The sequence below is a fragment of the Excalfactoria chinensis genome, chromosome 4, assembly GCF_039878825.1.
Source record: "Excalfactoria chinensis isolate bCotChi1 chromosome 4, bCotChi1.hap2, whole genome shotgun sequence".
NCBI classification, from domain to species: Eukaryota; Metazoa; Chordata; class Aves; order Galliformes; family Phasianidae; genus Excalfactoria; species Excalfactoria chinensis.
Window position 1 is genome coordinate 62,973,825 of NC_092828.1, and position 21,140 is coordinate 62,994,964.

The following is a 21,140-nucleotide window of genomic DNA, read 5'->3' on the forward strand; positions in this document are numbered from 1 at the left end:
AGATAAGCATCAAGAATTTGGGAAGCTTGACTGCAGATTTCTCAGTCTTGCTCTATCACTAAGACCATCAGAGATGACATACAGACAGTTTGCCCAATTCATAAGCACATTAGGTATTATTCAGTTATGATTTTAAGAACTTAATCTCTAACACAAGCCCATTCTGCCTTATATTACTCTCTCTGTAAGGCCCTGGCTTTTTAAAACAATTCCATTAACAATAAAAGGTACAACTCATAACCTTTATGTCTCCCAAACATCATAGCTTTGCTTATTTTGACAGTGCTGCTACTCTCTATATTCAATTCTGCTCTGACATTACTGGAAACTTTACAGGCATATCAGACCTCTTAGGAAAAGGATTAGATACTTCACAGAATATTTTATATTCACATAAACTCACACAACTTCTCCTTCCAAACTTTCATCTACTACTGATCGGTTTCCTGCTTAAATGCATTCCAATTCCATTCTGCTCTGCTCTTTATCAATGAGCTTGTTACTGTAAATATTAGCATTGCAAACAGTTTCTCTAGTTCATACTCACACAAGAATTCACTCAGCAAATGGCCTGTCTTTTGCAGTGGTAGCCATTAATTCTTGAAGTGCAAACATCTATCTTCTTAAGCCAAAAAAGGACATAATGCGAGCGCAGTGTCAGTTGCAAGCTGATAATTAGCCTTACTGGCAGGTGGAGTTCTTTTGTAAATCACTATAATTAACTGCCCCTAGGTCACTCCTCTTTTCTAGTTACAATCTACCACCACAAAAGTCCAAAGCTTGTACCCACCAGGAATGCTAACTTTACAGAGCTACAAAAGTACTGTAAAATAATCTTCAGGAACATTCGAAGTGAAACATGAAGATATTTGAGAGAAAGCACAGAAAAAATATAAACCAAGGGAAGATTTTTAGGAACCCATAAATGTTAAAGGAGACAAATGTCTGCCTTTCCCTCAGATTTTGAAGGAGCACAAAGGTGAGGAATGAAAATGTATATATATGAAAGGCTTGATATGTATGTAGTTGAACATACATACTTGTTTATATGGACATGGTGGTAATAGGTGGATGGCTGGACTTCATCTTAGAAGTTCCTTTCCAACCTCAATGATTCTGTGAATATGAAATAATCTTGTCTGGCAGTTGGTAGGAAGAACATTCTGTAGTTACAGAAGAAAGCAAACAGAAGCACTTTATTCCTACCAGCAAAATAACACATTAGGTCTAGCACTAAAAATATTCATTTCCAAGTCATATGTTTGACCACACAAAGAATCAAACCCACAGATAACTATCAAATCCTTGTAAGAAGCATAGCAATGGCTTGCTTCCTCTCAAGACTTGCAGGCAAAATAATCTGAAACCAACATGCAACATGTTGATAAATGCTCTATTACAATGGTCTGTAACAAACATAACATCTGCTACCATTGCATGCATTTCTGGGGTCTAAAATTCTTGATACTTCTGCAAACTTGTGGAATCCCTGATATCATTTGTGGTCAGAAAAACTCCAGCAAGGTCTCCCAGAGCAGTTGGTTGGCAATTGCACAACCCCTTTAAAATGGCAGCCTGTGCTTCAGAAAGTTTTGCTTCTCTCCTTGAAATATTTCTCAGTGTTTAAAGAAGTTGAAGAGTGAAGATTGGTGTAGCTGCAATGCATGTGGTCGGGGCTGAACTTCACCATCCTGGGAATGGTTCCATTGTACACCACAAGACGTGCCTTTGACATCAAGAACAGATTCCTGCAACATGCTCTAGTGTGAGCTGCAGAGAAGGCTCACTTCTTGCTTGCAGCTGGTTGCTGAGCACAGCCTTACTACTTGGGGGTGTGAAAGGACAATATGGCAGAGAAATTCTGATTTCTGAGATTTCTGCTCATTTTTTCAGGGTCAACGTCGTTATTCACATTCCAGGACAGTATTTGGTTTACTCTCTTGCATTCTTTTAGTGGCCATAATATCAGGTAAATTTTGAAGGGTTAGAAACAAAGAAACATAAAGAGTCCAAGAAGCAGAAGTTTCTAAAAATCTCCGAAACATGTCAAGGTGCTCCTTTATAGGCCAGAAAGAACCACAGGACTGACCTCAGAGTCAGCAGCTGAATTCATTTTTTGTTTGAGAAAATGCTGACACAATATTATGTTTTTACATTAATACGCACGCTTTGACTCTCCATTCATATGGGAGAGACACACACAATGCTTTTTTTTTTTTCCCCCTGAAAAATGAGCACAAAGGATTCCTGAAATACAACTTACATTAAGAAATCATTTTTCTTCCTTTCTTTCTTTCCAGTGTGTTGCAACATAAAGCAGAGAATGGAAGCGATCATTTTCTAGAAATTCCTGATGAACGCCTTAAGAAAATGTTAAATAGTAACCTTAAAATCTCTAGCAGAAGTTCCAAAAGCAATGGAAGATAAAAGAATGGAAACCACATGTAACATCCTAGAGACTCATAAGACAACTTAATGTACTTTCAATACAGCTTGAACTTCCATCATTTCACATTATAAACTGAATTTCATGTCTGCAGAAACTCATAGAAGATGTGTCACTCTTTTTCCACGTTACGTACAGATCTCCAGATTTATATAATGATTGAAAGATTCTGAAAGTTTATAGGAAATAAAGACTTCCTCCCTAAAACATAGCCAAACAGTATGGTGAACTACTTAGTACCTGAACAAAAATAGGCTACAGGATTTCTATGGGAAAGAGTAAATGCAATTTGGCGAAGATGTTGAGCCTAGGCATACGAGAATTATGGTGGATATATATAAATTATAAGGTAGCTTTAGAAAGTGAAAAGCCATAAAACTCATTCATTTCCTCATTTCAGATGAGGAAGCATCTTCTGTGAAGAATAAAACACAGTTCTTTGGCTCATTACTACGAATTATCAGCAGCTTAGAGAGTATGAAGTCAGCTTGTTCACTGAATGATTTCTGATGAACACTTCTGAAGCCCAGGCACTTTTCCTGAAAATGTCCAAAAGGCACCTGCAGCTCTGCATCAGCACCTCTGTCAAGCGGGGATACCAATACATCCTTTAATGCCTCTTTACATATTTGTGGTCTGAGGCACCTCAGATTTGCATAGAAGTAAATGGCATCACCTTGCAACAGACTCACCATCAGCAAAATACCAAGCAACTTACGCTTTCATTATAATATATGAAGATTCTGACAGGAAGCATGGATTACACACAGACAGCATCTGCAAACACCTAATCCATAAAATACTGTGACTACCTCTGGGGTTTTCAAAACTTCACTTGTACTGAAAATAATAATAATAAAAAAATCCATACATCTTAATACATCTTTGGTCACAACATAATAAAGCCATAAGGCAGGGTGTCCTCTAGAAACCTTCAAACTCTGAAAAGAAAGGCTTTATTTTTCATAGCCAAAATAAGTACAGTGATGCAGGCTGGAAGAAATACAACACCACTAGGTTTCTATTCAAGGAAACTCTCCATCAATTTGAGCAAAACTTTTTTATGTTGCCTTGGTGAAGCGGCTCTGCTAGCCAAAGTTGGACTTATTAAAATTGTTTTGCACTTTAATAGCTGCTTTAAACAGATCATCCCCATGAGTCAGATACAGATTTTTACTCATGCTCCATATGTGGACACACACATGTGTATATATTCATGCACTATACACATATATACGCACACAGAAACCGACTTGTACCATCTCCTCTCATAAAAAAGTTCTTCATTAACCGTTCTTTGAAGGCAGAAACATGCATTTTTGCATACATCTAGATGTATATACGCACAAAGTCCTTGAAATGGAACAGAAAGAAACAATTATTTTTCTAGTGACTACTTCTGTACTGTTCTGCACCAAATAATTCATCAGTGGAGTATATGATTAAAAGTACAATAAAATCCAACTACTAAAAGAACATGATTATTTTTAAGGATAAGTCTTCCAAGATGTGTGTAGGGTGCAAAGATGGGTAGAAAGACGCCCAATTTAAAGCTTGGCCTAAAAAGCGCAGGTTGGATTTCCTGAGAAAAGTTGCTGTAGGACATGCAGGTCTTGATTTAAACCAGATTCCTGCTTTCAGTTTGGCTGTTGAACAGCAGTCAGGCTTCTTAAATGATTCTGTAGCAGAAGAATCGCAATCGGACTAGACAATTTCTGAAGGTCCCTTCCAACTTAATCACTCCACTCTGAATCACAGAATGGTTTGAGTTGGAAGGGACCTTAAATACTGTAAGGTTCCAACCACCCTGCCATTGGGCAAAGACACCTCTCACTAGACCCCATCCAACCTGGCCTTGAACACCTCCAGGGATCCCAATTTTTCTGGGCAACCTGTTCCAGTGACCCACTACCCTCTGAATGAAAAACTTCATCCTAATAGCTAATGTAAATCTGTTCTCTTCATTTAAAGTTGTCTGCCCTTGCTCTGTCACTACAACCCCTAATTAAGAATTCCTCTCCAACTTGCCTGTAGGCTCCCTTTTAGGTACTGGAAGTCTACAATAAAGTCTCCTCAGAACCTTCTCTTCTTCAGGCTGAACAACCATAAATGTCTCATCTTCTCTTCATATGGGAGGTGCTCCAGAGTGAAGAGGAAGAATCCCCTTCCTTGCTCTGCTGGCCACACTGCTTTTGATGCAGACTAGGATGCAGTTTACTTTCTGGGCTGCAGGTGCATACTGCCAGCTCAAGTTGAGCTCTTCATCAACCGACACCCCCAAATTCTTCTTCTCTGAGGGCTGTTCTCAATCCTTTCACTGCCTGTACTCATGCCTACAATTACCCTGACCCTGAGGTACAGGACCTCACAGTTGGTCTTTGTAAGGTTCACAAAGGCCTACCTCTCTGGCCTGCCAAGGTCCCTCTGGATGACAATCCTTCTCCAAAGCATGTCAACTGCACCACTCAGCTTGGGATCATCAGCAGATTTGCTGACAGTGCACTCAGTCCCACTTTCTTCATCACCAACAAAAATGCCGAACTTCTCTAGTGTTAAATAGTTCGCTAAAGAATCTCACACACACACAAAGTAAAATATTACATAATCTTTTTATTTCACTAGAGCCTAAGGCAGGAGCTCATAATGAAGCTTCTCCAGACAACTAGATATTGCTTGCATGCATTTCCTGCTCTCCAAGTAGATTACTCTTCATCCTTGCAGAGGAATGCTTTTTAAATTTCAATTTAAAAATTAAATCCAGCTAACAGAACCTTCATCAAATTCAATGTTTTTAAGGCAAAGTTCAGTTACTTTCTTGTAAATGCAAAGATTAAAACAATCTTGCCTGAGATCATAAAAGCAGCAAGTCCAACACTGATGATGTAAACTTAATTCCTTGTGTTGTCCTATTACTTACATGCATTCATCAGATACTGTCCTGTCAATGTATGCAGTAGCAATACTGCCTTTCACTTTGAATTTGATGGAGTTTGTTAGTTGGTAAAAAACACTGACATCACTAAGAGCGCATTGGGAAGGAACAAGTCTGAATAAATAGGTCCCAAAGGATGGCTTTATGACAATGCCCTGTTGAAGCAAGTTAGTCGAAGGTTTCTTACTCAAACCACCCCTGGAAAAACAAGCACAGTACATAGATTCATTTGCTTTCTGGCTCACCTCATGCAGGCGTACCACATAGTACAAGATATAGCAGTAAAATGAGCCCACTACATTTTTTCTTCCTTTTAATTTTTTAACCAAACACTATTTATCTTGAGCTCCTTCCCTTTGTGGAAAGGGAAAGTGCTGGGGAGTGCCATATACAATACATCAATTACAATCACTTTCTGCTTCAATAAAGGAAATACAAACTTCCCGTCCTGGCAAGTGTTTGAATGTCTTGAGCATGTGGGAGAATGACCATATTAAGTGTCTAGACTGCAATGTGTAAGAAAAAATATTTCCTAAGTTTCCTATTCGTGTGTTTTTCCAGAAAGTATATTTCAGATGCCTTAATTACTGGTTAACCTTCTAGGATAGTTGTGGTAGCACAAATAATTTTATTTGCTTGTGTTTAATTATCTGTAAAGCTCTAGGATGTTCTAACAGTTGTGGTCACAGAAGACCGACTTATTCACTTTCTGCAGAAGTTAAAATGAGTCTTCCAGGCAAACTATGACTTGGTTAGTTAGAAGCCTGTATATAATCTTACACTCTGTAATGCCTCCAAGTGTATGTATTGCCACCATTATCTCCTTGTTTGGTATTGCTGGTACAGAGTGGGAGCTCCACTCCCAAGAGTGATGATTAGTACATAATCTAGCACTGAAATGCTATCTGCTAAGAACATGGGAGTATTTCCAAAATGAAAGATGACTGATGTATACAAAATTCCACAGGCATATTTTTATTAAAGTCTAATCCCAAGATGAAAGATTTCCATTCAAAGATTATGTCACCAAGAACATCTGGGACTATCAGTTAATATATCTTACCCTGAAATCTTTATTGGGAAAATAAACATCTTAGGGTCACCAACTCTTCTCAAGTCAGTAAAGGCCTAGTAGACCCCTAAGTATTAAAGCACCTCTTTCTTGGAAAGTAAACAGCAAACAGAAATACATATGACAATAACATAAAACATTTTGGATGGAAACTATGTACTGTATGTACACAAGCTTCAACTTTCAAATAGTTTATTCTCACTGCACCCCTTGCACACTCCTTGTCTATGCAGATTCACCTTGTATTTTACAAAGCTGAGTTTTGAAGTTTTTATCTTCTTGTCTTTTGTGTTTGATATTATATATTAATATCAATAATATTAATATATTGATATTGACAATCTACAAGAAATGGTATTCATACACACAGTAAATCTACATAAAGGATGCCACACTACCTGATGCTCTACTCCACTTGCAGGTACACAGGTTCACATAAATGTGGGCAAAAAAACAATCACAAAGCAGCTACTTAGACAACAGTCAGCAGAGGAATTAATTTGTTATTTGAAGTGTACAATAGTTTCCCACCAAATAAATGATTATTTTTTTTTTTAATTTTTTTAACCACATCAGCTTACTAAGACAATTCTCTCCATGACTGTTTTGAAGCAAAAAGAAAGCCTATGTAATACAGAAACAAGGAATTCTCCATTTAAGTGGGATGACCAGCATCCTATCCCACAGGTCTGTTTCAGTTACACTGCTCCCTCTCTCTTACAATGCCCAAAGACTGACAGCTGAACATTACTCATCAAAAAACCACTGAGTCCTTACAGAAACAGAGGCACGCTGATCTAACATAACTAACATAGTTCTTAGAAATGGCTGCTGCCACAGACCACAAAGCTGCAACTTTGCCCCTATTTGTGGAGAGGTTGCCTTTTCCTGCCCTATACAACCACTATATATGCTGGAATCATTCTTTAGTGCAAAGCAGAGAATAATGAATTCCTTCTTCTTCCTAGAACTGTAGATCCATCTTACAACATCTAGACTAAAGAATAACATTTCACAAATATTTCTATATGACAACCATCACAATCTCTGTAAAGAGAAAGCAGTAGTCTTGTGCTTGTCAAAATTAATAGGTACATAGCTGTCCAGCAAGATGAGCTTGACCCAAACACTCATAATTGCCTGGCTCTTATAAAGAAAGTGAAATTAAAATAATTTTAAGATAATAGAGAATTTCCCAGGGCTTCATTAAGTACAGGAACATAAAAACATACATTTACAGCAGTGCTTTTTAATGGTACCCCGACAGCCCAGCTGCTTATTGTTACTTCAAATACACTTTAACTTGCAAAACAGTTTTTAATTTAGCCCCTCCCCTTGCTTCCCCCCCCCAAAATAAGCCACCCAACACATCTGCTTGGCACTCATAAAACTCTATGAAAAGCTACATGCATCTGCCAACTGCTAAGAAACCATTACCATGCATGCACCATCCTATTTTAGAAAACCTACATCAGATTCTAGCATACAGAAATTCTTGGCAAATTCTGACTATGTGCTATATGGTTTCTACTATATCAAAGATGAGGGAAACAATTTTTATCCCAATGAGATGCTTCTAGTTCCAACAAAAACCCACCTGAGTATTTCTAAGAGTTCCAAAAGTTGTAAGAACATCCTTACACATCCTACCCAATCTTCCTGGTTTCATTTACTCAAAATCATTTCCAAGCACACCCTCAGCAAGTTTGCAGATGACACCAAGCTGAGCAATTCAGTTGATACAACGGAGGGAAGGGAAGCCATCCAGAGAGACTTGGACAAGCCCATGTGAACCTAATGAGGTTCAGTAAGGCCAAGTGCAAGATGCTGCACTTGGGCCAAGTAAACTCCAGGTGTTCATACAGACTGGGTGAAGAACCCCTTGAGAGCAGCTCAGTGGAAAGGGAGTTGGGGGTCCTGGTCAAAGAGAAGCAGTGTGCACTTGCAGCCTGGAAGGTCAACTATATGCTGGGCTGCATTAAAAGAGGAGTGGCCAGCAGGGAGAGGTCCCCCCCTACTCCTCTCTTGGGAGGCCCCACCTGGAGCACTGCATCCAACCATCAGGCCCCCAGCACAAGAAAGATGTGGAGCTCTTGGAATGAGTCCAGAGGTGGACAACTAAGATGATCAGAGGGCTGGAGCATCTCTCCCATGAAGAAAGGTTGAGGGAACTGGGCTTGTTTAGCTTGGAGAAGAGAAGGCTCCAGGGAGACTTCATTGTGGCCTTCCAGCATGTGAAGGGAGCATATAAACAGGAGGGGGAATGGCTCTTCACAAGGGTGGATAATTATAGGACAAGAGGGAATGATTTTAAGCTGAGACAGAGGAGGTGTAGGTTAGATATCAGGAGGAAGTTTTTCACACAGAGGGTGGTGATGCACTGGAACATGTTGCCCAGAGAGGTTGATGATGCCCCATGCCTGGAGACATTCAAGGCCAGGCGGGATGTGGCTCTGGGCAGCCTGGTCTAGTGGATGGTGACCCTGAACATAGCCAGGGGGTTGAAACTGGATGATCACTGTGGTCCTTTTGAACTCATGCCATCCTAGATTCTATATTCTTCCAGAGGTTTCTCCTTCCAGCCCAGAAACAGCGTACCAGAATATTATAACATAGTTAGTTCTTACAGGCTTTGTTCGCTATCCAAAAGCAGGATGCAACAGAATCTCTCTTCAAATTGTGTTCTTACAAGTATTTGCACCCTTTTATCACGCTTGAAGTGGTTTACATACAATCAGTGAACAGGCCAGAGCCATTTAACTTATATGTTTTTTCCACCCCTCCGTTATCAGTTATATATCTTAATCCTTCAATGTCTGGTATGCACTGTGAATCATAGGATGACTGGAAACTAGGACTGCCTTAGAAACACCACCGTTGCTTTTCTCACCTTAAAACTCCACTAGATTTTGGTGCACGTAGACCTGTTAGTGGACAAATTCTTCCATATATAATGCATCACATGGAGTTAACTTTAGAAAAGTTTGGTCCCAGGAATCATAGTTTCAGTTCCATACTTCCATAGAATACTGTGGAAAAATGGTTTACTGACCTCAAAGCCCAGTGAAACATAGAATGCGTCCGCTCCTATTTTTGGATGTATGCTCTGCAGTACCATATTCTTTAATATAAGGCTGATCCAAATGTTCCAACAGCAGACATTGGTTTCTCTTTGATAGCCAACGCATATCTCTGCTTTCCAAGTTTCAGTAAACACATCATTATAAGGAAGGCCAGTCTTACTTTTCCCAGCCTTCTTTCTAATTACAAGTCTGCTGCCAGGAAACTTTCACTTTATTTATTTTTTTGTTTTGTTTTTTGGTCTTCACTACTAAAATTCAGACAAATGTCTGCCACAGACTTCGAAAAAAAAAATAAATAAAACATCTCCGAAGCAGCCACTGTTATAAGTTACAAAGTTACTAGGTAACAACTGAATTCCTTTCAGCACTCAATTATAAACATGGACCAAAAAGCCAGCTGCACGGGTAGGTCTCTCCTAAGGCACCAAATATGTCTTCCTCACCAACTCACGAATTCCAAGGATAAAAGCCAGGATTTTCAGGGTTAACTTGGCTAATTTTGGTAACAAGACACAGACGCTTTCTTACAGCACCGAGCCCTCCTCTCCCAGACAACCCTGCTTCCACCCGGAGCACCGGCGGGTTCAGGCGGTCTCCTACAAGTAAGCTGCTGAAGCTTCTGCAGAGCGCTCCCGTCTCGGTGCTAACAGAACAGACTAAACTTCACTAAGTCTTAACCTACACAACCAGCTACACGCAGCATCCCTTCCGTATGGGAAACCCTCAGCAGGCTGCCGAGAACGGCAGGCGAAGCGCCGGCACCGCGGCTTCCTATTGTTGAAAGGGACCAGGCAAAGAGCGGCTCGCGACGACGCGTTCGGCACCGCGCACACCGGCACCGCGCTCACCGACCAGACACGCTCCGCCGCCCGCCCCGCGCCTTCGGCCGCTGAGGGCCGCCCCGCCTCACCTGCGCGAGTCCGGCCGGCTGCTCGCTCATCGCCCGGCGCGGCTCCGAGGGCCGGGGCGCAGCGCGGGCGCGCCGCAGGTAACGGCGCTATATAGGGTGGGCGGGCGGGCAGCGCGCCGCGGCCGCCGAGCCAGTGCCGAGCTTCCCGCCCCGGCTGCTTCACGATAAGAGTCGCGCGCCGCCCCGAGCGGCCCGATGAGAGCGAGAGGCGTTGCCAAGCTGCTGGGAACGGCGGGTTTCCCACAGCGAATCACCGGCGGCGGCGTCTTTCCCTCCGTGGCGAATTGCTGAGCCTTAACGAGGCTCCTCGAAGCTGCCACGGCCGGAACTTTTTGACACGCGTTTTGCCAAAGGAAAAAGGCTCAGGCCTCAGGCGCTGTGGGACGTCCCACACGGCAGCAAAAAAGGTTTGCCCCAGAGCTGAGGGCAGCTTCGCTGTTGAGGAGAAATTCCCAGACTGCCCTATCGCTTCTGTCTATGTGGCACAACGTGTAACATGCTGACATGTTGTAATGTAGGACCTTGGAGGCAACATCTCAAATCAGTCTTCTAAGATTTTAAATACTTTATGTGCTTCTAAAATATCGCTTGTACCACCACTCGTTACTATCAGATCCCTCGGTTTTCAGGTGAAACTGCATTTAAAACTTTAAAAGCTTCTGAAAATCCACAGCAGTTATTGAATCCTTTAGACGCCTATTTTACAATCTCCTGTGTCTTCTTAAACATTCAGAGAACAGCACGAGAGCTCAGAGAACATGTTCCACATGCTACAAAACCATTTTGCAGTCTAATGACACAAACCCACCCAAAGTGCCAAACACTCACTTTTCTGATGATAATTACGACTGCCCACTCCCCTACAGGCACCATTTAGAGCCTTTGGTACCTTTTCCCCCACAAGACCAAAGAATAGGTTTCTATTGCTGTTTCACACCCTTCCTTTTTGAATCCACTTGGGCTGCAGTGCTTTCTCACAGACTCCATGGCAAATAATACAACAAATCATCAGTGAGATTTACATAAACACGTACTTGAAACAAGACAGGCATATTCAGAAGATACATTCAGAAAATTCCTGTCCTTAAATCCATGCTTAATCCACAGCAGTGATCAGTGGTATTGCTTGGATTTTCCTTTATATGGACAGCCCAAAAGCATATGAACAGAAATGTATTAAATATCTTGGACAACAGTTAAAAGATTTTAGGGTACTTTTCTTACTTCATTGCGCTCTGCTTTCCAAACTGTGTATTACAGCCCAGCCCTGGATGCATGGAATCTGCTGGATTTATACAAGAGCATAATTATGGCTACTGTTCTCCAACAGTGCTGAAAGTGGCACTGAAGCTTCCCTTGTTCCCTAAGCTCATTTATCCTTTCTCTTTACCCTTCCCTCTTTAGTGCTCAGAACTCACTTTCAACATACTTGACCACTCCAGCATGCACCAGGGAGATCAGAAATACACTGCCAACTAGAAAAAAGAGAGGGAGAAACAAAGCATCTCCCCATGGCTAGAACGGAATGACAGGCCAGATCCTGGCAATGAGTGCTGCACTGATACTCTGCTTCCAGTGATGATACAGTGCTAGGGGAAGAAGCATGGTAGAACCACAGAATGGCCAAGGTTGGAAAAGACCTCCAAGATCATCCAGTCCAACTACCCACCTATCACCAATACTTCACACTAAACCATGTCCCTCAGTGCAACATCTAAGCATCTCTTTAACACCTCCGGGGACTGACTCCATCACCATCCTGGGCAGCCTGTTACAGCATCTAACCACTCTGTCAGACAAAGTTTTCCTAACATCCAACCTGAATGTCCCCTGTACAACATGAGGCCATTCCCTCTAGTCCTATAGTCAGTTACATGGTCCCCACCTCACCACAACCTCCCTTCAGGTAGCTGCAGAGAGAAGTAGCTCATAGATGTACTACTAAGGTAGCATAAAAATATAAATAGTATCACTCATCACTAATCAGGCCTCTATATGATTTTGGTACATTCACTGAACAAGCAGAACAAAATTCAGCCAATAATGGCTGCAGATAATCTAACACACAACAAAGAACTGACATACAGTAAGAAAAGCCTAGTACAGAAAAACAGTAATTGCATCTCATGTGTCTTCCCTGCACCTTCTCCTCTGTATTTGATTTTAACAGAGTGAGTTGATATTGAAAAAAAGACGTCTGAGTTCTCTGATGTTTCTTCTGTCACAGCTCTTACATTGCACATATTTTGCACATATGTTGCAGGAATTTCAGAAAAGAGTTCTGTGCCCATATACTCATGTTCACTTCACGGGGATGGAAGATGAAAGCAAAAAGACAAGTTGTGCACACAGCTCAATACACTTTTGCTCCACCGTGACTCCAAGAGCCTAACTGAGCATGGAGAGTGCAGATGAACTCAATCTACTGGGAACCAAATACAAGGCACAATGGGAGACAGAGATCCAAAGAGAAAGGAAACAAAACCAGATGCTAAAGTTAATGTGATCTGTTATTCCTTCTTGTAAACAACTTTGCCTATCGTTCCACTTCCACAAACATTCATTTCTACTTTAAGAAGTCTCCAGATACTTGTTGTAGAGGACAACTCACAAATTAAAATGTGGTAAATTAATTTGCCTATAAAAGACAAATATATACAACTCCAATGAAGTGCTAATATTTAAATGAAACATTTTAAATGTGATGATCTTTATAAAAAGATGTTTATGAAAAAAATGCAGTAAAGATTAAAAGAAGCAACAACTAATTTCTAAGAACTAATGGGAATAATGGAAAATGCTGCTAGTAAAACAGTGAAAACAGGTGATCCTGAAGGTGACTGAACAGAGTAAGTTTGAGCAGCTTTTTACCAGGAGAGATTCAAACTTTGTGAATCTTCATAAAATGAAAGTGTGATTTTACACAGTTCTGTGAAAAGACATATAGACATACGTCTCTTTAATCCCATATTACAAGCAGTTTGTACTGGCTAACACAGCTGGCACTGGCAGACACCGAGCTGGTAACTCTGGTAGTACTTTGTATTATTTCCAGTCATCAAAATCCACAATGTCTGAACTAGAAGCACCAAGTTGTTTGTGGCTTTTGTTTTCCTCAGCACTGCTGGAAAACAAAATATCACATGTTTGTTACAAGAAACATTATCTGAGCAAACATTTTCCATCACTTTCAATTCTGCCAATCCCGTCCTGCATTTTTACAGAGGAAACCATAGCAAGAGTTGTGGTTTGAAATCAAATCACACTTCAAAGCCTCTGATCTATTAAAACACAATTCAACAAAACTGAAATGAAAATAGGGCCTTCTTGCAAACTTCTAAATATATGTAGAGAAAACAAAACTTTAAAATTTCTGAGACTATTTTTATGAGATGATTACTACTCAAGGACATAGATATACACACACACATTAACACACACAGTGATGAAATGACTCATGCTTAAGCCATCTTTGCTTTAATACTGATTACTTCATCTTTTGGACTAAAATAGAAAAGGCCTTCAGGGCATGAAATTACTTAGATGATATTGATTAGACTCACTGAGTAACCCCTGTGACAGCATGAAGAAAACCCTTGCTCTACTCTGCAGTCACTCACCAGCAAGGAACAAGAACAACAAGTGTGTCTACACAGGTCAAGCATCCCAATGGACTCCAAAGTACCGAGACACTTGGCCATCCCCAACTGTCTGTTTGAGTATGAGTAATCCTTAAAAGCTTCCTGGCCTGCATACAACTAATAGAGCATGCTGATGATACTGGAAATAGCTATCTTTAGATAACAAGATACAATCTGGAAAACAATTAGCTGCTCAGACTCTCACAAGGAGTTAAGATGTTAAGCTGCCTGCTTCCCTAGCACCACAAAGGAGAACCATTCACTAAGTTTCAGTCCTGCTTTGTAAGTCACTCCCAAGCTATGCAGCTGTGCTTAGTATTTGTTTTCCAGCTCTCACAGCTTTTCTTCACACTTTCATCTTCCCTCCTTCTACTGTACCTTTCAGATTCTCTACTTTTTATTAATGAAGAGAACTGTCATATATTCTCTTTTTCAGTCACCACATTGAGATCAAGAGCAAAATAACCTTGCTTCAGAAGTACCCTCTGTGGTTTCACTCTGATTTCTTCAGTTCTCAGTAAAATTAGCACAACACTTTCTACCTGTGATCTTAATGTCATATTCACAAGCATCAGTATGGATTTGGGACAGATATGCCTACATTTCAGACAGTAAAAACATTAGGAGGGTTACATAAGGTCACTGGTGGTTAAAGAGACCAAAATGTCACCCAGAATTCCAATTTCCAGCTCTCACTTCAGCACTACAGTCACTGCTTTAATACTCCTGACATGTTATATTTTTCAATTAGTTAAACTTCAGTAACCTACAGCTGCTGTGATTGGGACGCCTGTCAGGAAAGATGAAGAAGCTGGATCTTCTGAGTCAGGCTTCACCCATAATACTGTAAACATTTTTCGGTAGCAGTCAGGAGCTGATCTTGTCACAGCTTCCAAGAGTGAGGCATAGCTTACTTCTTTTCATCAGTACGTCACACTCACAGTGCTAAAATTGTTTGCTATGGAGGCTACGAATTTAAGAGAGATTATATTGCAAACATTTTGAAACCAGAGCAGAGCAGGCCAGTATGTTAAACATTATCACTCAGGTCTGAGCCCACAGCTATTTAGTTTTCTCTGTTGTAGCATTCACAGTGAACAGAGATCACAGCTGTGCCTTGATGTACTGAATGTCTGAGTCTTCCTTCTCTGAACAAGTCTGAAGTGAAAAGATGAATAGTGTTCTGTCTCTTCTGCAGGGAATAAAACCTTTGAAGTTTGGCCCACGTAAGTAGGAAAAATATATATAAAGTCCTAAGGCACTGAGGATTAGGATCACAGGGAGGGAATTCCATACCTATGTTTAAAACGTTAGCTTTACTTGCATTTTTGCATCCCAAAGTAATTTTTCACCGTGTCATTTTGCTATGGGAGAATTTTTTATCAAGAATTGTCAAGATCCCCCCCCCCAATTTTCTCTCTATGACTGTTCTGTTACACATCAGTCTCTCGGGATACATCCACACCATTTCTAGATGTAGGTGTTCGTTAGGACAACACTACATCAAAAATCACCATTAGTTTTCCAGTGCTACTTACAATATTTGTGTGTTTGGTAAGTATTTTGTTTGTTTTTTACTCCAGCAAGGACTCACCTATCTTTGAGCTGCTGAACAATGGGGCTACCAAGGACCCCTCCTTTATAAGCAAAATCTATAGAAAGCTTTCAGAAACATGAGAAAATATGACAAATACAGCTTGAACTGCTCAGATCTGCTGGCAGGAGATTACAGAAGGATACCAACGAGCTCGTGAGCTCCAATCCCCGCCTTTCTCTCCCCCGTCCCTTTTCAGAGCAGCACGCAGCCACTTCCCTTGCTCCTATTCTGAAATCCTCAGGCTTTGACTTCCTTATTTGGTAGCCGGGCCCGTTCTTTGTCTGCCTGAACCCCCCGGGCCGCGCCGCCCCCAGCTGGGCCGCGGCCCGGCTCCAACGGCCTCCCCGCCCGGGCCCCAGGCGAGCCGCGGCCATGCCCATGTAAGGAGCCGCTGGCGGGCCGGGCCGGGCCCTGCAGGGGCTTCGCGGGGCCGTCCGAGGCCGCGGAGCGGGCGCCTCGGTATCCGCTCGGTTCTGCGGCCCCATCGCTTCGAGGATCTGAGCAGCGGCACTGACTGCTCGGCGCTCCCGGACCTGAGGCAGCATGTGCGAACTACTGGCGACAAGACAAAGGAAAATGAATTTACACACGTCCCGTGTAAAAACTCAGTGTACAGATTTTCGTCGTACTCCTCATTGTTCATGAGAGCAGGTTCCAGCAAGTCAGTAACTGCTGCGTACTGAACAGAACAAGGAATTCCTGAACAGTGCTAACTTCTCTCCTCCCTAACCCCCCCCACCCCCGACCCCTCCCCGCTTTCTTTTTCTTTCTTTCAGTATTATTAAAAAAAAAAAAGAGCTTATCTGTTGGAAGTAGGTGCAAATTCACCACAAGAACATTTCCTACTATTATTACTGTTCCTTGAGACTTAGTAGTGCATGAGGTAATTCATCAGAAAGAATTCACGGACGGACTGTCCCTGTGTATGGAAGGCCAACAGCAAGTAAGGAAGGACACAAGGAAACTTTGCTTTGCTGGTCACTGCACCCTGCTCACATCTTTTAGGTATAATCTTGTTAATGTGAGATACAGAAACAGACGTGATAGTCATTTTTAAATAAATACCTCCAGGTATCCTCTATTTCTTTAAATAGATATCTAAATATGATAACATTTCAGGAGTATATTTAATGACTGTCTCTACAGTGACAACTGAAACGAAATGAATATTCAAAGGGATTTCTGACTAAGGAGATCATTGAGCTGCAACTCCTTAAAAGGAATACCCTTCCCTAAATAATGACTCAAAATCAGTTCGTGTCTTGTGAGAGTCCTTCCTGAGGCAGCATGACAAGAAAGGGTATTTTTGAGCAAACTAAAGGAGTGGTAGCTAGAAGTCTGGCTTCCTGATTCTGTTTGAGAGCCCCAGTGCATGTGTGGGCTTTTCAATAAGATTCCCTAGTATTACATTGTGAAAAGAGGTCCTTAAAAAACACTGACTGTTCTTCCATTACTACAGCCCCCTGTGGATGTTTGAGTGAGGTGGAAAACAAATAGCATGCAGGGAAAAAGGCAATACTGTACTGGGCAACAGTTTCTGCTCCTGGCCACAAGTGCCTGAAAAAAATAATTAGGGAGAGTCCAAACAGACGATTATAATCACCTTCTAACACTCTTCCAACTCCCAACACATCGACCTAGTTGCATTTTCTCTCACAGAACACCAACCCCAGTATTTCTATACTGCATTCTTGCTATATGTAAAGGCCTGAACAAGTTTGCTTGCTTGTGAGAAACTCTAAAAATACATAAGGAAACAGCTTAATAGGAATACAGGATAATAAATATGTCAACCACATCATATCTGTGTTACATACATAAACGCATTCAAATTCAGCTAAAACAACAACCTTAAATAAGATACATAAGCTACAAATAAAAGGAAGAACTTAGAACATATCTAGAAAAAACTCTTAGTTTCAAGTTAACTGTTTCTTGATGGATTTAGTTATAACATTAAAGTTTAAATCACAAAGAAAAATGCTAACATTAAAATAAATAAATAAAATCTTTACAAATAAATTAAGCAAAATCCATGTGAACATATGGTTGTCAACTAATAAAGCAAAGTAACTCCTGGAGCACATCCTTTCCATTCCTGCAGGCTGCAGCAGCCCTGGTTTATTTCTGATCAACTCCATCATTCCCAGCAGGTGTTCAGACTGCTGACAAATAACTCTCCACTGATTCTGCAAACAATTTACTGACCAGTCCCTGTCATCTGACATCAGTGAGTGATGCCAGAACGGATGGTCTGAGAGTGGAAGTACACATCATCTGACCCCCGGGGTACTGCTCTATGTTTGCTCTTTTGCTCATGATGCATTTCACTTGTGCAAATAATAAGACTACATCTCTGTCAAATGTGGAATTTGCAATGCCCACACAAAAGCTAAGTGGAAACTTCAAAGAAGGCACATAGTTTAGGCCTCTCAGATGAGAAGGGTGATTTTGCAGCAGCCTGGAAGTTACTCATCTGACTTTCAGTGATGATTCCAGATCTCCCTCTATCTCATCAAACAGGGTGCAAGGTACAAGATTTCTCTAAGTACTCCATGTAGTCAAATTGATAAAATTTACCTCAGTGTCAGTATTCCAGCTGATAGAACATCCCTCAGCCTGACCCTGTATTATGTGTTTTATATGCAGGCCAAGGCAATTCCTCTTCACCAACTGTGGCCCAGGCAAGCCAAAAGGTTGGACACCTATGTAGTAGACTGTATATGCTCCCCGTATCATCTTCTGATTTTGGTAGCTGCCAATTTCTACACGTACAACACAGTCCTTCCTTCTCTCTCAATGAACTCACTCTCATCAGTTATTCCCTTGCATCCAGTGAAGCACCAGGTGCATCCACATTAGATGTGACAGTGTCTTTCCCAGGGGCTTGGAAAGTTCAACTGCAACACTGGCCAGCACGAGCCTTGGCCAGCCTGACTTAAATGATGCGGCAGTTTTATGAAGTTAAAAAGTGGAATGCTTTGTAGGAAGTGTGAAATAGAAACACACCAGAAATGATTTAAGCTGATAGGCCTTGATAGTTTTATCATCTGACAATGAAGATACCAGGTGCTGGTGCATAACCATTTACAAGATTTAGCAACAACTGGTTCAAACTGCTGCTGAGGAATATCAAATGCATGAGCTACAATATTCTTTAATATTATCAAAGTAATTGTGGAAACTGTGTAAAAAAACCCACAGTGTGAAGTAATGTAAGTAAAACTCAACTTCTGTGTTAGTGCTCAACCTTACAATAAAAATTAAAAATAAGGGCATAATGCAAAATCATTTAGTAATATTGTAACGCATAATCAACATATAATCTCAGATTTAATATCTTGCTGCATTCTGGATGTATGGATGCATACATAGATAACAATCTATTTCAATACATAACTTCAACAATCCTCCCTCCATAGTATGAGAATATACATTGATGTAACAGATAAAAATCATTTTTATAGACCTATTGTACCTAAATACCTAAAAACGGAAGTATTTAAAGTACAAATTATCTGGAAAAAGATGCATATATGATAAGCAGTACTAGACTCAGCACAGTTCTTTGTGGAATTCAGCTTGTTATTTCCTGCTTTTTAAAGATTTGACAGATTACTTCTAATTTTGGTTACTTTCTTTCAAATACTTACTGCCTTTGGGCAAGAAGATGCATTTTGTCAAGCTTTTATCCCTCGGCTGCTTATTTTCTTCAGAAGCCATTTCAAACTATATTCATGAATGATACCAGTCATCACATAGTTCATAGTATTGATAATTTTTATATACTCTAGAAAGATGCATGTTTGCATCGAAAGCAAGATAATGTAATCAAGGACTGCTCGCTAATTGATCCTTTCAGCAAACTTTTCTCACTACATTCAAAAAAGATACCGATGGTACATGCACAGTTATCCATAAGTATCAACATAAACACACAGAACAGCTTTTCCCATTTTAAGATTAATCTACACCGTTTAGCTTATCAAAGTATGTTTACATGGAATCACAAGAAAGATGGAGACAAAACATTTATATCTCAGCGTTTTCATCTTGATAAACAAAACAGACACTTGATAGCAAAAAGAAGTTTGCACCGTGCACTGAATGCCTAAACTCATGGCAGAGCATTATTTACACATGATTGTGCAGAAAAGCTCTTCATGATACTGTAACTATTGTATTCATATACGTGTGTATATATATATATATATTTCAAATATCATTAGAGTGTTTTGTCAACTAAATATCTACGCGGGATTCTAAAAGAGATGGCATCTTTCACCGCAACAAAAATTATTATTGGTCAATTATATTTCAATACCACAGATCAATTTATTGCTCTAAATGATTTCTCATTAAATCTTAAGACGTGATTTTCTGATTACAAGTCCATGTGAGCAACATTAACACTATACATCTGAATGAAAACCACGTGCTTTAGTATTGAAATAGTACTGCCAGAACATTCATTGCATAACTACTAAAATATATCCCAGGGGAAACCTGGATAAAAGCTACTCTGAAATATAATGCAGTTACGAGTAGTAAAAAGTCATACATTTGACTTGCATTTACAGCAGCAGCCAAGGACAATGCTCATTTATTAGAGAGCTGGGCACAAATTCATGGGAATAGGAAGTACTGCTCTCTGTATGTATAACTGACATGCCCCATTGTATTGTATTCAGATCTGGAAAACATTTTGCAATATGTTATTATCACAATGGAGCAAATGCATTGAATGGTAGGAGACATTGTTAATTGCAATTAGACGACTGCTTTCCAGGCAGGTTTGAGAGAGAAATATATGCTGCGTTACCATGTGGTGTGCTTTGTCAGCGCTTGTTACATACATGCTTTTGTCCATGAGAAGTCAAGTTTCTTCTCCATAAACATTACAGAATGTTAAAAAGGACTTCATAAATGATCTGCAATAACTACTGTTACGGTTAATGCACTCCTAGTGGAAGTTCACTATGACATAGTGTGACTTGCAGACAAAATTTTTATGCCTTATTTACATTTTTTGTGAGTTTAAAAGAAAACAGTTTAAAATAAGCTGAAGCTCGCATGCTACAGGAAATGAGGGAATTGAACCAGACTTCTCAGGAAAGATTTACGTTTATGTAAGTCATGGCTACGTTTTTGCTTTGAAAAAGGAATGCAATTGTTCTAAAGTATACAGAAAACTGTTGACTGGTGTTTCTCCATACTGAGCAGTTCGTGAACCTTATCAGCACTGTATACTACATCAAAATGCTTTTTAAGAGAACCCTTTTCTCAACTGTATGGTACTTCATTGAAAAATAAAAACTACTTTAATCAGCAGACGCTTTATATGGGCACAGAAAAGACAGGCAGCACAGCCCTCACCTTTGCCAAACGTATTGGTGTGAAACGCACTGTGGTTTTCTCCATGATAAGTAGCAATATGCTACTTCCAACTATAAATCACA

The 21,140-nt window shown here is 40.5% G+C and overlaps 1 protein-coding gene across 4 annotated transcripts in view; it reads right to left on the bottom strand.

Annotated features, from left to right (window-relative positions):
* PALLD (palladin, cytoskeletal associated protein) overlaps positions 1 to 21,140 on the bottom strand; it is a 172,422-nt gene that overhangs the window by 53,627 nt on the left and 97,655 nt on the right. Inside the window, exon 1 of one of the 4 annotated variants that reach the window (XM_072334082.1) lies at positions 10,444 to 10,607. The exons of 2 other annotated variants lie outside the window; for them this stretch is intronic. The gene's annotated coding sequence lies outside the window, so the exon portion shown is untranslated. Of the gene's footprint in view, positions 1 to 10,443; positions 10,608 to 21,140 lie in introns of those variants that run through there. One more of the 4 variants, XM_072334083.1, reaches the window with a different exon arrangement.